Here is a 17,940-nt window from a genome sequence, read left to right on the forward strand (position 1 = left end):
GAAAACAGGCAGCTTACCCCCTTGCAGGATGTCTGTCAAGAGTGAGACACAGGAACAAGGAAACATGGACCTGGACACTCAGATGCTGAATCATAGTAACATGGACCAGTACACTAAGATAATGAAATGGAGAAACACAGAACTAGATGCTCAGGAGCTTTATTATGGGTCTGGATAGGCTCATAGGGTAGAACAGGGTCCTGAACAGTAAGATGCCAAAACTTGGACATGGCCACTCAAATACTGGAACACAGATCTGGATAGTCGAACAATGGAACTTGCGAAGATGGAAACAGAACTGGAGATTGAGGCTGAAACTTCACAGTAGACCTTCAAATCCTGAAAGACAGAATTGTACTTTTAGAGTCTAGAGCATACAGACATGTTACTGGATACTTAGGGACAGATTCTATTTTACCTACTAGGTGCCTAATATTCTTAAGTACTATTCCAACCAGCCTGAGTCCTTGGAAAACTGTTAATACTGGAGGTGGGTGAGTGTTCCTCCTCTTCATAGCTTTGTGTGATTTAATCTTAAAGCCAAGACATCATGTTGTAGAAGCAAATGCATTAATGTATTTTCAAGGACCCAGACAGGGTAGGATAGGATGATACTCAAACACCTAAGTTCACTTAAGCAGTAAATAAGTGGAACAGGATCTGGCTCTTACATGCTGCAACACAGCACTGGATATTGAAGCAAGAGAGTGCAGAAAAATGAAACTGGATGCCAAGACAATGGAACTCAGAACCCAACATACTAAGAATCTGAGACTAGGGCACGAGTTACTTGGATGCTGGAACTGGGACCTGGATACTCAAAATCTTGGACTTAGATCTTGATGTTCAGAGTCTCAAACTCCTAAGTACAGAAAAATGAAACTGTACGTTCAGAAGGTTGGGTGTGGAACTGGCTACTCGGGCACTGGATTGTGGCTTTGGAGCCTCAGATGATGGAGCACACAAAAACAGACTCATATGCAAGAACTCACAAACCTGGCACTGCCTATACACATGCTGGAAACAGAAAGAGGGACCAAATACTTAGATGCTGAGAATTAGACCAGGGCATTCAGAGCCTGGAACACAGAAAAAGAGACCTGGAGATTTTCCCATGCTGGTACTTGGACATGGATATACTTGGATGCTGGAACATGGAGAAACAAACTCAATACAGATATTGGAGCATGGAAACATGGAACTGAATACTCATATGTTGGTACATGGGAAATGTGGTCTTTGATAGCTAGTGCTGTCACTGTAGTAGAGAAATACACACCTGGATATGCAGATACTGGAGGCAAGAACCTAAAATAGGGATACGTGGACACTGGACCAGGGACCTGAACACATTCGGACACTACAATAGGGGTCTGGAAAGAGAGTGATATGAGAACAGACCTGTGTCAACTAGACTTGAAGACTCGGACATTGGATTTTGTCACTGGAGGCACAGATGCTAGAACACAGACATGGATATCCTTATATAGTGGAACTCAAGCCAAAATACTTGGATGCCAGAAGTCTGCATTCAAAACAGAGACAAAGGAACATGCAAACAAGGACCTTTATCTACCCACATGCTGGAACAAGCAAACACAGGGACAAATACATGCAGGTTGGAATGTAACTATGGACACTCAAACAAGGCTGCATGGAAACAGAGTCCCGCATACATAGATGGTGGGATTCAGGAACATGGAGGAGGATTTTCAGGGGCAGGAACACCAGTATGTGGAAGCTAAGAGGGTAGCACTAGGAAGAGACTGGGATCTTCATAGGTTAGTGTTATAGGGCACCTTGCTGGCCTTTAGTGGTCCTGCTAGCTGCTGTCCTATTTTTGGACTCTCCTTTCATGCCTTGATGGGAGAAAAGAAGAAAAGAATGTACCAAAAAGGGAACAGCCACCCCATGTATGATGATAGATACCTGGCATGCTGACCTCCATTGCGGGGCTCCCCCACCCCTCATACCCTGTCCATGCCTGACAAACTCAAGTCTCAGAGATTTTGTTCTTTTGGTGGCTGTGACCCCTTCATCCAGCTTGCAGTTTCAGCACGTTTGTTCTGCTGTCAATTCCCTGTGACCTCAGCAGGGAAGCAGTTCACTCCCACATCCTCGAGTGACCCACAGCTGGGTCCTCAGGAGTTCTTACAGGGACCCCTGTCCCCCAGTCATCAACATCTCTCCTTACTACTGCAGATGCTTATGTAGCAGGGGTCAGAAGGGCATCTTTCTCATCTTTCTTCCGCACCATCACAGGGTGATATAAAGACCTTACCTGCCAAGTAAGTGCGAGGCAGAGGAGCAGTGATGCTGAGGGAAAAGATGAGAGCCGGGGAAACCCCAGGGCAGGCATGGTCATCCTTTATAAGTGCGTGCCACTGGCACTTAAAAGGGCAGGAACCCCACACCTTAGTCAAAAGCAGCCTGACCCGAGGAGACCAGAGGACTGAAAATGAGGTCTGGAAGCCCTGGGAGGGGCAAATGGTGGAAGGCAGCCTGCCAACAGCAAACCCACCAAGGTGGGTCAGAGGAGCCAAACAACTTACCTGTACGTTGGTCCTGGTCACCAGGGACAGAAAATTGGGACCTGACCAGGGACTCTGAACCTAAAAAAGAAGAGAGAGAGAGAAGAATCCTGAGGGATAGCCAGCACGGGTTTGTTGCGGGTAGGTCTTGCTTGACCAATCTCATTTCCTTCTACGACCAGGTTACCTTTCACCTGGACAAGGGAGAAGAGATTGATGTCATATCTCTTGACTTCAAAAAAAAGTCTTCGATCTGGTATCCCATGATCTCCTCTTGGCAAAACTGGCCAATTGTGGCATTGGGTCCACCACAATCCGCTGGCTGGGAAATTGGCTTGGTGACCTCTGATCATGCACGTGGCTTTTCTCTGGACTCTCTCAAGCTTCTCCACATCCTTTTTGAATTGTGGAGCCCAAAACTGGGTGCAGTATTCCAGCTGCGGCCTCACCAAGGCTGAGTACAACAGGAGAGTGACGTCCCGGGATTTGCTTGAGAAGCATCTATGGATGCAAGCCAGTATTTTGGTTGCTTTACTAGCCGCAGCATCATATTGCAGGCTCATGTTCATCTTGTGGTTAATGATGACCCCCAAGTCTCTTTCTTCCGTAGTGCTAGCCAGTGTAGAACTGTTGAGCCTATGTTGTCTATGCCACCATCAATCTCAATTTGCTTTTATCCCTCCACTTAGACTGTTTGCAACCCACATGGTTGCCCAACTGTCCCTTCATAAGGCAGTGACACTTTCCAGTGTTACCTCTTTTATAGGGGTGTAGGTTGTAGCTGTGTTGGTCTAAGGACATAGGCAGACAAGGTTCCTTGGGTGAATTTGATATCTTTTATTAGACCAACCCAAATAGTTGGAGAATAGTTATTAAACAAGCTTTCGGGTTCAAAAACCCTTTGTCGGGCTAAGGAAGCTTCAGCAGTTGGTGCTCTTCATCAGTGCTCTTCCTGGATGGAATGAAAAGTAAAGAAGCCAGGGGCTGGGCTGGGGAGTCAGTTGTCAGGCAGATTGTAATGTATCAAAAATCCAATGTCTATATTTAGTCCATGATCTCTAGTATCCAGGAGGTTGATGAAATGGAGCTCATAGGCTCGTCTCTGGGAAGTGTTGTGTAAGTTTCCCTTGAGGATCAGGATGGAGAGATTGGAGAGAGAGTGGCCCTCCTGTGAGAAATGTGCCCCCACCGGTAATTGGGTATTCCTGTCTTTGATAGATTTCCGGTGTGCGTTCATTCTGGTGCTCAGTTGTTGTTTGGTCTCTCCTACATATTTTCCATCAGGGCATTTGGTGCATTGGATGAGGTATATTACATTTCTGGAGGTGCAGCTGTAAGATCCAGGGATGCTGATGGCTCTGTTGTGGGGTGTAGTAATAGTGGGGGTGGTGGAGACGTGTTGGCAGGTCTTGCATTTCTTGTCATGGCACGGTCTGGATCCTTTTGGTGTGTTCTGGGCTTGAGGAAGTTTGCTTCTGGTGATGAGGTTGGTGAGGTTCGGTGCTTGTCTGAAGGCTAGGATGGGTGGCTCTGGGAAGATCTTTTTAAGAATAGGGTCTCTTTCTAGTATGGGTTGCAGTTGTTTGAGGATTTTTTGTACAGGTTCAAGGGAGGGGTGATACGTCATAACCAGCGGTGTGCGATTTGAGGGCGGGGGGGGGGGGGGGGGTGTTCTGTACTGCAGCAGTTCTTCACGTGGTGTCCAGGTGGCTCTTCCAAACATGCGATCTACCTCTCTGGAGGAGTGTCCCTGTTGGGTGAAAGCCTTTTTAAGATTGGTGAGGTGGCGATCCCGGGTGTTCTTTTCAGTACAAATGCGGTGGTATCTGAGGGCTTGGCTGTATATCACAGATTTTTTGGTGTGTTTAGGGTGATTGCTGGTTCTGTGCAGATATGTATGTTGGTCTGTGGGTTTCTTGTATACTGTGGTCTGTATTTTAATATTCTGGATATTGATCATCGTGTCTAAAAAGGAGATGCTGGTGCTGGAGTATTCTAGAGAAAGTTGGATGGAGGGATGGTGATTGTTAAATTGTGAGGGCCACTCTCTCTCCAATCTCTCAGTCCTGATCCTCAAAGGAAACTTACACAACACTTCCCAGAGACGAGCCTATGAGCTCCATTTCGTCAACCTCCTGGATACTAGAGATCATGGACTAAATATAGACATTGGATATATGACACATTATAATCTGCCTGACAACTGACTCCCCAGCCCAGCCTCTGGCTTCTTTACTTTTCATTCCATCCAGGAAGAGCACACACCAACTGCTGCAGCGTGCTTAGCCTGACGAAGGGTTTTTGAACCCGAAAGCTTGCTTAATAACTATTCTCCAGCTATTTGGGTTGGTCTAATAAAAGATATCAAATTCACCCAAGGAACCTTGTCTACCTCTTTTATAGGTCATTCTGTTCGGCCCAACCACTTAGCTCTGTCTTTTGCACGGATGACTCCGGATGACTTTGAAACAGCCCACCATGTGAACTGGTGCAATAGGCTGCAGCGCAGGTCCTGTGTCCATCTTTGGTAAGTAACTCACTGTAGTTTATTCTCTCAAGCAGGGTTCCCTGTTACGGTTAGTATTCAGGAGTACAGACCTGGATGTTCAAAATCCTGACCTGGGAACAACAGACTTTGGTAAGCTGCCATTAGAATACAGAAACAGGCTACATAGAAGCTAGAAAAGGAAGACTTGGAATATGCAACATAAAAGCTCAACAGGTAGAGCTCGCAGGATGGGGCAGGGATAAAGGACATAGTAGAGTAATGTGCAGGAACTTGGATGAGAAAACTAAGGATGGAAACAGACGTTACCTTTTGTTGTTTTTGTGCCCTATGAAAAACCCAAACCTTCCCTGCCTATAGAGATGCATCTCAGGGATCTTGGTAAGTGGGGTAGGCTGGGCAAGTACTCTGAGGGCTTGAGGGGCCCAATCTCACACAGGAATTCTCAGGGTGCAGGTAGGGCCAGACCCCTGAACTCCTGAGAGAACATGTCACCCAAAGTCCCACAGCATCAACAAGCAGGACAATGGGCAGTATGTGTTTTGCCCACTGAAGCAGATCAGCTGTGCTGGAACACATCCCAGAACAGCTGATCTGCTTCATTTGGCAATTCCTGTTTCTGCCCCTAGACACTGGCATAGGAAAACAGGAAGCAGTAAACTTAGCTACAGGTACATGGAAACATGGACCTGGAGTTGCAGGGGCTACAACCACAAAAATACAAAACTGGATTCAAAACTAGGGATATTGGAACTGAGACCTGGATAATTAATACAGGGAAAACAGATCAGGATTAAAATAAACATATGGAGGCATATGACATAAAACCAACCCACAGCGCTGTACTCTCAGGCACAGGAACATAAAAATATAGAGTTGCATGCTTTGAAGCTTCAGCTGGGCAAAACAGACTGGGAGACTCAAAGGGCAGAACATGGGGAAAAACCCACTGCCAGGCACAAATGCTGTAAATCCAACGTGCAGGCTCTGGAACTGCCTAACAGCAAACTTCAGCACATTCAGATGCTGCTGCATCAAAAGAAGGGCTTGGAGCCTGGATACTGGAACACAGACACTCAGAGCTGGACACTCAGGAACTGGGACGTACAATCTGGATCTGCAGGTTCAAATGTTGGAACCTGGAGTGGGATACAAAGATGCTGGAGTGCAGAAACATGTTCCTTGAAATGCTCTCAGGATGGAAATCAGATCTGCATATGCACATGCTGCAGGGCCCTGATGGCAGGAACCACAGATCTGGGCTTGCAAATGTGCCCATGTTTTGCCCTAGTATGCAAGGGGTTAAATGCGAATCAAAGCCCACACCCATCTCTTGCCAATCAGCTAGCCAGCAGATCACATCCTGGGCTTGCAGGGCCTCCCAGCTCCCATTCTAGCTGTCCCATGCCTTGCAGCTAGCACTGCAACCCAAGCTCAGGAGGAACGCCTAGCCATCAGAAGAACATGGGGGATACATTCAGAGGCTGGAACTCAGGAGGTTGGCTCAGAGACATACCTTGGTACCCGACTCAGGCAACTCCAACACCAGGACTCACTGCAGGGCCCTGCCAGCAGGTATCGAAGACCTGGGCCTCCAAGTCTCCAATCCACTGCCCCAGCCTGAGTTCAGGTGTACATGCTGACCCCTTGCCAGCAAGCAGGTCACATCCTGGACTCACATGCAACCTCCCAATTCCCCTTCCAGCTTTCACATGTCTTGCAACCAGCACTGTGACTCATACTAAAGAGGAATGCCTTGCCATGAGATGGATGCAGGAGATATACTCAGAGGCTAAAACTCAGACCTGCAGAGACTCACAGGCTGGAAATTAGGAGGCTGACCACGAGGCTTGCATCTTGGCACTCAATTTAGGAATTTGCATTGGGAGATTCAGGCACTCGGTCACTGACCAGGACCCTCCAAAACTGAAACTCCTCACAGCAAATTCAGGGAAGGTCACCTGGTTATTCAAGCAAAGTTCAGGAAGTAGATTCATGGGGAGCCAGGAGTCAAGATAGGAACTCCAGGTAAGCTGCAAACCTAAGCTGAAGTCAGGGTGAGCCAGGGATCAAAGCTGGAGATAGGGTTCCTCAAAAGTCTAAGTTAGAGTTTCAGGTGAGCAAAGTCAAGGAACTGCCAAGCAATCAAAAGCAGACACTGGAGTCTTTGCTCATACACTGTGTCTGGAGCTTTTAAAGCCTGCAATCTGTTTCCAGAAACTTCATGGAAATGATTGCTCAATTAGGACTGGCTGGGCCCAGGGCACTGATCTCAGCTTTTTATAGGTGGGGTTCTGTTTCCTTAAAGTCTCAGGGGATTGATTATGCAGATTGTTTGATTGGGACCAGCTTGGCCCTGGTGCCTGATCTGAGTTCTCCCCTTCCTAGGGCAAATTCTTATCATAGAAGGCAGTCAGGTTGGTCAAGCATGGTTTGCCCTTGGTGAATCCATGCTGACTACTTCTATGCACCTTCTTTTCCCCAGGTGTTTAGAAATGGATTCTTTGAAGACCTGGTCCATGATTTTTCCAGGGACTGAGGTGAGGCCGACTGGTCTGCAGTTCCCCAAATCCTCCTTTTTCCCTTTCTTAAAGATGGACACTATATTTAGCCTTTTCCAATTGTCCAGGACTTCTCCTGATCTCCATGAGTTTTCAAAGATAATGGCCAGTGACTTCATAATCACATCAGCTAACTCGCTCAGCATTTTTGGGTGCATTGCATCTGACCCCATGGAGTTGTACACATCCAGCTTTTTTAAATAGTCCCTCACCGTTCACCATTGCTAGCTGCTCACCTCCTCCCCAAACTGTGCTTCCAGGTGCAGTAGTCTGGGAACTGACCTTGCCTGTGAAGACTGAGATAAGAAAGTACTTCCGTATTCCACATACTATAACATGAGGTTGCCTCCCCCATTCAGTAAGGGACCCACACTTTCCCTGACCTTCCTCTTGTTGCTAACATACTTGAAGGAACCCTTCACATTCCTTTTTAGCTGCAACTCCAATTGCCCTTGGGTCTACTGGATTTCATCCCTGCATGCCTGAGCAATACTTTTATACTCCTCCCTAGTAGTTTGTCTAAGTTTCCACTTCTTGCAAGCTTCCTTTTTGTATTTTAGCTCACCAAAGAGTTTCTTGCTAAGCCAAGTTGGTCATCTGCCATACTAGCTAGTTTTCCTGAACATCAAGATGGTTTGTTCCTGCACCCTTAGTAAGGTCTCTTTAAAGTACAACCAGCCTTTCTGGACTCCTTTTCCGCTTCAGACTGGCCTCCCAGGGGATCCTGCCCATCAGTTCCCTGAATGAGTCAAAGTCTGCTTTTCTTAAGTGCAGGGTCCTTACTCTGCTGCTCTCCTTTCCTCAGGTCTTTGCTAACTGCAGGTATTCCAGGTTTCTATGACTGCTTAGGACCTCTATGGAGTGGTGGGCTCCGTCCAAGCAATGGCACCCTCCACAAAGGCAGCCTTGGTGGTCAGAAGCTCCTTGTCGCAGATATCATAATTGCATTCTGCAGGTGTCATTTTTCTGGAGTAATAGGTACAGGGCGTAGGGGTCCGCAAGCCCTGCTACATCGGGACAGGACTGCCCAAATTGCAAAATTAGAGGCATTGGCCTCTGCTGTAAATGGGAAGGATGGTGTTACAGGATGACACTGGTGGGTAACTTCAAGGTTTAGTCTGCTGTTGTTCTTGTACTCCCTGTTCTTTATTCTACTGCTATGCCTTGTTGTTTAAATGAATCTGAGAGGTTGCTTCATCCCCAAAAGGGGGAATAAGAGAGTGGGGGGAGGCTGGGAGGTAAGGCTGAGCATTACTATCTCTGTCAGCCTTGTATAATTTAAATGTCTGTTATCAGCTAGTTAAGTCCAACTCTGGTTCAGGGACCCAACCTCTGGGTCTCTCCTTGTCTCAGGGAAACAGTCCTGTTTCAGTCCTTCCTGGACTCAAACCCAGAATCTTTGGCCCAATTAGTCAACAGATTAATCCTTAGGATAGGCCTGCAGGCTCCCTGCCTTTGTCACTCTGTTATAGCCTAAGCCTTGGAGCAAGTATATTCTCCTCTGATGTGGGCTCACAGCACTTCCAGGATCAATTACTGCAGAGTCCAATTCCTTTGCACTCTCCCATGTGGCCTCTTCATCTCTCCTTATAGCCACACCTGGTCCACCAGTTGTTATCAACAGAATAGAACTGCTTTTCCACTCTGGGCCATAAATAAAGTCTGGAACAAAAAACTTCACCTCCCTGGGCTCCAAAAGGGAAAAAAAGACATCTGTCTTATCACAACTGAGATCCCTACATCCTCAGGTTTACTCCTTGTCTATTCAGACATCCTGCTTTTTTGCTGCAGTGGTTCCTCTCCTCCCCTCTCCTTTGCAAGGATGGCCAATCCTGGCCCCCCAGCTGGACCTTCTCCTCTCTCCCCGCACTGTCTAGGACCAGTCCTTATATCCCTGGGCCCTTCACCTTTGTTGGTCACCTAACCGTGACTGCTCAAACTAACACAGGAGTCTTTTGTCAGAGGCTTGCAGTTTTTAATACGGGTGGGTCTGCAACTTGATACCAGCTGCCTCTCCTCACCCTCCTTCCCTGGTTTCTCACTCCTTCTGGCTCAAAAGTCCTAGTCTTAAAAGGAATGCTGACACTGAGAGCTAGGCATTCAGGAACTGGGTCGTGCCAAGACAGATCTGCAGAACCAAATGCTAGAACTTGGACTAGAGTATGAAGACTCTGGGGCATTGAAACATGCTGCCACAGGACCATGATGACAGTGACTGCATATCTGGGCTTACAAGTGAGCACCTCTTCTGCCCCTGTTCAGCTGGCCAGCAGGTCACATCCTGGGGTTCATAGGTGGCATCCCAACTTTCCTTCTAGCCATACTGTGCCTCACAACCAACACTTTGACGCATGCTCAGGAGGAAGGTGTTGCCATCAGAAGGACCAAGGAGGTTGTAACAGCTGCAGGCTTGCAGCCTAGATCAGTTAGCCAGCTGGACTCTCCCCTTATCACTTTTGAACTCTCCCCTTGGACTCCATGGCACCCCAGCAACTTTCCAGCAATTCAAAGAAGTTTAGTGCTGGAAGGGATTGATGGATAGGGTACTTCAGCCACACTGGGCATATGCAGCTGCCTACTTGGATGATGTAGTAAGATGCAGTAAAATATGGGCGGACCACATTCAAAGAGTAAGGGCAGTCCTACAGTTGATCTGCATGGCTGGACTTAGGGTCAACCTGACCAAGTACCACTTAGGCAAGACCAATATCAGGTATCTTGGGTACATCCTGAGCAATGGCAAGACCCAACTTCTGATAGACAAGGTAGAGGCCCTTGATCCCCGGTACCCTCAACAAAAAGGTAAAATCCTTCCTAGGTATGGCTAGCTATTATTGGCAGTTTAATTCCAGGTTTGAGGCCCTCATGGCCCCCCTAACTAACCTCCTGCAAAAGGCAGCTCCGCAATAGGTTCAATGGTCACCAGGGTGCATAAGTGTGTTCAGAAAGATAAAACACTTACTGTGCAGTAACCCGGTGCTACGTTCCCCAGACATGGATAAAGAATTATAGTACAAACAGATGCTTTGGAACAGCATTTTGGGGTGCTATTCAAACAGGAATTTGAGGATGGGGAATACCCTATCATGTACCTCAGCCAGAAGCTCCTTCCCCAAGAACAAAAATACACACGATTAAAAGGAGTGTCTAGTGGTTAAAGGGGCCATAGAGACCCTTCAGAATTATTTCTTGGGAACCCACTTCTAATTAGTCATCCACCATGACTCATTAAAATGGCTGCCTACCATGAGGTAGATGAATCCTCCATTGATGTGGTAGCACCTAACTCTACAGCCATTCAGCTTTGAAATATGCCACTATCCAGGAACTGCACATAAAAATACAGACTTCTTCTCTGGAGCAGGGAGGGGAGAGGTGGAAGAGTGTACCCTCAGGCTCTGCTCTTGGAAGGGAGAGCATGTAACAGGCTTCAGGCTTGCACCCTGGATCAATTAGCCAGCTGGTAATGAGCCCTGTGCCTAAGGGGCTTCAGCTGGCTCAAGCAATCAGCAATAATGAGGGGAAGTTGGCTGGCCACAAATAAAAGAGACAGGAAGAGGAAGTGGTGGGTGGAGGAAGAAGTGTTTGTGTGAAGAGGGAGGATTCCTTCATGTAAGAAGGAAGATTATAGGGTGAGAACTAATCTAGGGTTGTGGGTGTTCATTTTGTCCTGTTTTGTGTTTTCTGCAGAAGTCTATGGTGCAGATTAATCTGGGGCTTTGAAGCTTGTATAGCTAGGCCCAGAGAAAGACTGTGTTGCTGGGACCAGATTAAGAGTGGGTTAAAGGGTTCAAGGACTGATTTGAGCTTGGTAGTGCTAGTCTGCCCACACCCTGCTACACAGTTATATTCAGAGGTTAGAACTCAGACCTGCAGTGACACCAGAGGCTGGATCTGATAAAGTCAATCCTGAGGCTCACACCTTGGCATTTCATTAGGGCAACACTGTGGCTAGAATTGGTACTTGGAGATTTGGGTGCTTAGTCATCCAACTGGACCCTCAGGAATTGCAACTTGGCATAGCAAGCTCCCACACTAGAACTCAAATGCAGCTGCAGTAAAGCCAGACCTGGACATGCAGAGGCTGCTGCACAGAAAGGACAACTTGGAGTCTGGCTGCTAGAACACAGACACTTAGAGCTGGACATTAAGAAATTGGGTCAGGCCAAGACATCTGCAGACTCCAAAGCTGGAACCTGAACTAGGATATGAAGGTGTTGGGACACACAACCACACTTCCGGAGAGGTTTCTCCCATGAAACTTGCATCAGGATATGTACATGTTCCAGGGCCACAGTGGCAGACCTGGTCTTGCAAGTGTGCCCCTCATCTCTCCCGGCCTGCACAGGGCTAAATGCGAGTCAAAGTCCACACTCTGGTCTCTTGCCAATCACCTGGCCAGCAGGTCACATCCTGGGCTCACATGTGGCCTCCCAACTCCCCTTCTAGTCATTCCATGCCATGCAACCAACACTATGACTCATGCTTAAGAGGAGCACCTTCCTATGCAAATGAAACAGAAGATACACTGAGAAGTTGGAACATGTGACCTATAGAGGCTGAGGCATGGATATCAGAGGTGGCTATCCCCTCCACCACGGGAACTTGCACTGAGAGAATCCAACACTTAGTCATAGACCAGGACATTCAGAAGCTACAACTCAGCTTGGCAAACTCCCACACTAGAATGTAGAGCTAGGCACTCAAACATGGTCGCGCCAAAATTGGCAGCTGAACTCTCAGATGTTGCTGCCCGCACAGAGTGACTTTGAGCCTGTGACTGCCTTGGTGAAGGTGTGATCAATTCCAATTTATTTTAGTAAACTGTAAGACCAATGTTTTCTCCCTTCCTGCCTCCATTTGCAAAATGGGATCAACACCTGGAATTGTTCAGACTTCTGTGTATTCATATAATGGGGGGCATGTACATGTCCAGTGGCAGCCATAAAACTACCCCCTGCTAATACTTGGGTAGCTCCAAGGTAATGTCAATCTGCATTTGATCATCTGTAAGCTGAAACAGAATTGTGCCCTTAGGCAGTTGTGCAGGAAACAAGATCTGAATATTTAGATCCTGGAACATGAAAACATGGGCCTTGACATAGTGAGACATAACCCTGGATAAATTTAGATGCTGGAACTTTGAAACATGTATCTGGATCCTTCAAGGCTGCAATACACACCATGATACATAGACTCTGAACTCAGCATTGATAATTAACTACCCAATCACATATTTGGATACTCAGAGACTGGAACTTGGACCTGGAAACTCAGAAATGGGTTCGCAGCAAAAAGTGGATGCTGAAATGCTGGATATGGATATGCTGATCTGGAGACAACACATCAGGATACTCTGACACTAAAAGATATGCAGATGATGGACTTTCCACCTGGACACACAGACACTGGTATTCATACTGGCAAAGGAAGAAAGGAATTAGATGCTCAAAGCTTGCACCAGTAAAATTATAGAAGTGTATATAGTTGGGGTTGTTCCTGCTTTGAGTAGGGGACGCTGGAACCTGAGTGCAGCTATTTAGGGCAGAATTCTGTTTCTCCTAGTGGACAATCAAGTGCAGCTTGATTCTGCAACCAATTCTGAATTATCCAAAGGGGAGTGAAGTAGTGATTCTATACCCATTCTGTTCATGTAAGTGCCCCTGTTACAAGAATAGGGAGATGTCTGTGAGTCTCTGGAGGGTGATGCTATTCCTGGGGGCACTTAAAGTCTCAGAAGAGTCACAGAATGTCTCCTACCCTCTAGTCAGGTAACTCCAAGTTGGCTGCAAGCTGCACTTTGGACATCCATTAGGTGAAATAGAATTCTGCCCATATACACTGCTGCATGAAAACACAGAACCAGATACTCAGCTGCTGAACAGGAAAACACAGACTCAGATGCTCAGATGTTGGAACCTGGACCCAGGGCACCCAGGGCCAGATTCCAGTCTACCTACTGGGAGTCAAAGTGGACTTAAATACCTAATGAAATTTTATTTCACTCTGCTCAAGTCCCTGAAAATCATAAAATTAGATGCACTTGGAAAGTTGCCATCTTTGGTTAAATCTGAGTCACAAAAAGCAGTGGGGAAGAAGAGGGCCCACCCACCAATTGTATTAAGTTTTCCAGGAACTTGAGCAGAATGAAATAGGATTAAATTTAGGCACCTAAATCCACTGAGGCACCACTCATTGGAATAGGATCTAGCTGCCAGAGTTCTGAACTCCTATGGGGTATTGAAAGAACATCCCTAGGTAAATGGGTTCCTTTGAATCAAGGATACTGGCCGTAGTGGGCCAGAAGATCCTTTCCAGTCCTAGATTTTTTTGTTTTAGCTACAACATGTTTTCCCTCCAGGTGAATCCTCCCTTCCCTTACAACACTCTATCCATGATTGATGCATACAAAAGACTTGAGGATTGGACAAGTAGCTTAAGCTAGTTGGATAAAGTAGTATACAACTCTGTTATTTTCTGAGAGGAATTCTCAATTTTAAGTTCATCTGCTCTGGTCAGAGTGCACTTTTTTCACTGCTTGAGGAGCCTGATTAATTGAGCTGCCTTAAGGTGATGTACTGCTTTTATAATCTCTTATTCTTTGATTTTACCATAACCATACAGAAATTCTTCCTTCGCACTTGAAGTTATCCAATACACATTTTCTCACAGGGTTGTTGCTCTGAAGCCTTTTTAGTCTGAAAACATAAAGTTTTCATCTCAGCTTATTCCAGCCAAACTCAGCAAAATAGCATTAGTGTAACTACTTCATTAAAATAAAAGGGGAAATAATCACATTGTAACCCCAGATGGCACCCCATATGATCCTATTTGGGCAAGAATTAAACCAATGATTCTAGCACTTACCAAAGATTAAATCCAAGGAGAAGGTAAATCAACAGTTGTTAGAATTTCTTTCCTTCTGTAAGTCTGTTCAGTGATTGTTTGGTTCAAGCATTAGCTATAGAGAGCAAAAGTTTTGGGGGACATCCTAATAGCGCAAACTCATTGATTTTTGCATGCTAGGAGCTTTTGGGAGGAAGGGGTAAGGAAGTTTGAAATATGTCCCTGACTGGTGGGCTTTGTGAATTAACATGTAGCAGTTCCATCAGGCCATGCACCAGTGCGTTTCAACAGGTAACAGAGCTAAGCCTTCTCTGGCTCTACCATGGACAGAGGCTTGAAGTAAAGAATAGCATCACTGTCATGCTGATCTGGTGGTTTATGATTTTTTCTGATCAAGTACCCAGTCTGGATTCCAAAATCCTCTCGATGTACTGGTGAATAAAAGAATAAAAGGCACAAAACTATGCAAATTCAAAATTTAGGTAAAGTCACCACAATCCTTATATTCAAGGAAAATCTACCAAACACCAGAAGATGGGCCTAGGAGCAAAAACTCATGGCTTTAGTGGACTCTAAAAACCATGGACTAAACACAGACAGCAGTTTTATGGCTCATTGCATTTACATGCTCTCTGCTAACCAATCTGTACTCTACAGGTAATAAGGGCCTTCTTCCCTTTTGAATGATGCTGCTAGGTTATCTAATTCAACTCTCCTTTGCTTGGTTTGCAGCTACTTCTACTAAAGCCCTCTTTCCACAGCTCTTGTCAACTTCAAGTGATTATTTTTTATTTACATAATACAGTGAAATAAAAGTCATTTTAAAGACATAATGGAGGAAAGGCACTATATACCCAAAAATGTATCTAACACCTCTCCCAACTATTTAGTAGGCTCAAGAAAAGATATTAGCAAAAAATCCTATCTTCTTGTAGAGGTCTTGGACCACCATGGTGACAACAACACTCTGACTCTACGAAAGCAGATATAGTCAGAGAAAAGCAAAAGGCTAAACTGGCAAAATAAGGTAAAGCTCTTAGGGTGCATGTTAACATAATGTAAACCACTTAAAAAGCAAAGTCAACCCTGCAGAATCAGCCAACACAGCTGATGGCTCGGTTTGGGCTTTTGAAACAGGTAAAACAAATTAAAGTAATAAATCATTTGATACAAGGTCCAGAGAACTTGTGATGACATACAGCTGCATTTCAACTTACTTGCGAGCTTTTCCACTCTTTTAAAGACTTTAAAGCATTCCAGTGGCCCCTGCCTTAATCAGCTTCATTGCAGTGGCATCTCAGCATAAAAATACCCTCAACTGAAGTATTTTCCTGTTTAAGGAAAATGAGAAATTTTCTTTTCAGCATGAATATTTGGATGGATGTATTTAAAATACTGGCAAATGCCACTGAACTTATTTGATTGCTTTAAGTGTATAAAAATGTGCCTGTAAAATAGCTGCTAATGCAAAATAGTTTTTTTAGTTAACCTATACATCTCATTCTTTCTCTCCCCCCCAAAGTCATATCATATTTAATGTAAGCGTTCAATTGGCAGGTTTCTTTATCTTACATTTAATTGGGTTTCCAAGCAAAGTTTGTTCTCTCTTTTTTAGCTTATGATGCCTAATTTTTATTTTTTCCTGACTTTTGTGGAAAGAGGGTTAATCATACACATGGTTTCATCTCGTAAAAGAACTGTAACAGTGGACACCATAATGGAGAGCCAGAAACTACCTAACAAGGTTAACATTAAGGGCAGAAGCAGCTTGGGTAGTGTCACCACTCCTACATAATGGCTGGATTAAATTTAATTGATTTATATATATTTCTTATTTTTAATACCATTTTATTGGGGTTTTAACGGCAATAGGAGTATTTAAAGCCTCTGAACACATGAAGGGGCCTTCATTTTATGTAGTACTCCTGGTTGATAATATTGTGACTTATCAGTAACAAGAGAGAGGTATGTTTATCCCACAACAACTCCAGGATTTATTTCTTTTAGAAGGAACGATGGAATTGGGAAAATGTATTTGGTTTAGTAGAGATAGGTACAGATTTGTTCAATTCCAGAAAATTTGTAGTTCTGGATTGATATTCTTATCCTTGTACCCCAAGAAGCTTTATATGTGTTCAGACCTATGTTGGAAAGAAGCTACTGTTTAACACACAAGGGAAGATCTACCATGCTTGGGAGTTATTGCAATACACAGTTATATAATAACATTTAAATTAAACCTAAGCAATCCACTGATCAAAATAATGAACTTCTGCCTATGGGTATCCATTTTGGATATTAGTATTTAACCTGTTCATTCAGAACATGGGTGCTGGGAAATTTCTGGTCATAACTGAAGATGAACAGAGAGAGGTAGTTAACTTTGTTAGTCTGTAGTCAGGCAGAAGGCATGGCAGGGTAGCACCAGAGATCAATCCCTGATTGATTCAGAGAGGCATAAGCTTTTGTAGGTGAAAACGTACTTCATCATAGGTTGTTACTTACAAAAACATATGCCTCTGAACAAGTTAGTCTCTAAGGTGCTACCTTGCCCTGCCTTCTACCTAAATATGAACAATTACACTTGTAGTGTTGTCCAGGTTATTTCTACTGGCCTCTCAGGAAGTGTCACAAATGTATATCAAAACTCCATAACACAAACTTAACATTGTCCATAGAGGGTGTACTCACAGTACTGAGTCTTCTCCAGCTCCTGAGAAGGTGCCTCCAGCTTCCTGCTGCTTTCCCACATAGCTCTTCCTTCTCAGGCTGTCTTGGACTCAATTCCCTAACATGGTGGTGCTGCTACTTCCCATCTTGGCACCCTGGGTCTTCTCCCAAACCCTGTACCTAGGACTGATTTCTTCTTAGTTCTTCACACTCCCTCTCAGTTCTTAGTTCCCAGTTCTGTCTCTCTTCTATCTCAGTCTGTCTCCTCCCCTTGGCTGTCTTCCCTGGGAGCCTCTAACTACCTGTGGTCAGCTAATTATCCCCCTCAAGTGGCCCAGCCCTAGGCAGCCTGTACTTGCTCCTGGCTACCTGCAGCTGGGCTGTAGCCCCTGCAAGCCTTCAGACTGCTCCCAGGTGCCATGAGCTAGCAGGCTGCTACACTGCAGTGGGCAGCCATCCTGATGTGAGGAATTACTGGCTTGGGTCTAGCAACTGGATGGAGTTGCACTAAAGCTTTGCCCATCTCCCTCTCTGCTGGGTGCAGCTTCTGTGCTGTTTGCCTTGCAACAAGTCTGTTCCCGAGAGGGGCAGACATTCTGTTCCTGCTGGGGGTTTCCTTCTCTATGCAGCACTTTAGTAATGAATTTCAGAGCCCCCAGAATGGATCCCCAGTGTCCGAATGTGGTGATGCAAACTCCCCTGCACTTCAGGGTCTATTCTTCCCTTGCGTTATTATTACTATTGCTACATCCCCCCCCATACCTAGAAAGGCTCAGGGTGGCTTAGACTAGCAACTGACAAGAAACAATAATGCATTCCCCAAATG

General features: G+C 45.4%; 1 long non-coding RNA gene across 1 annotated transcript; it reads right to left on the bottom strand.

Annotated features, from left to right (window-relative positions):
* Positions 1-155: 155 nt before the first annotated feature.
* LOC109280311 (uncharacterized) lies at positions 156-17,425 on the bottom strand. The gene is made up of 3 exons (XR_002086591.2): positions 17,136-17,425; positions 2,553-2,612; positions 156-339 (listed from the first exon to the last, which is right to left on the bottom strand). It is a non-coding gene; the product is annotated as an uncharacterized LOC109280311 (long non-coding RNA).
* Positions 17,426-17,940: the final 515 nt, after the last annotated feature.

This window comes from Alligator mississippiensis, chromosome 1, assembly GCF_030867095.1.
Source record: "Alligator mississippiensis isolate rAllMis1 chromosome 1, rAllMis1, whole genome shotgun sequence".
Taxonomy (NCBI): Eukaryota; Metazoa; Chordata; order Crocodylia; family Alligatoridae; genus Alligator; species Alligator mississippiensis.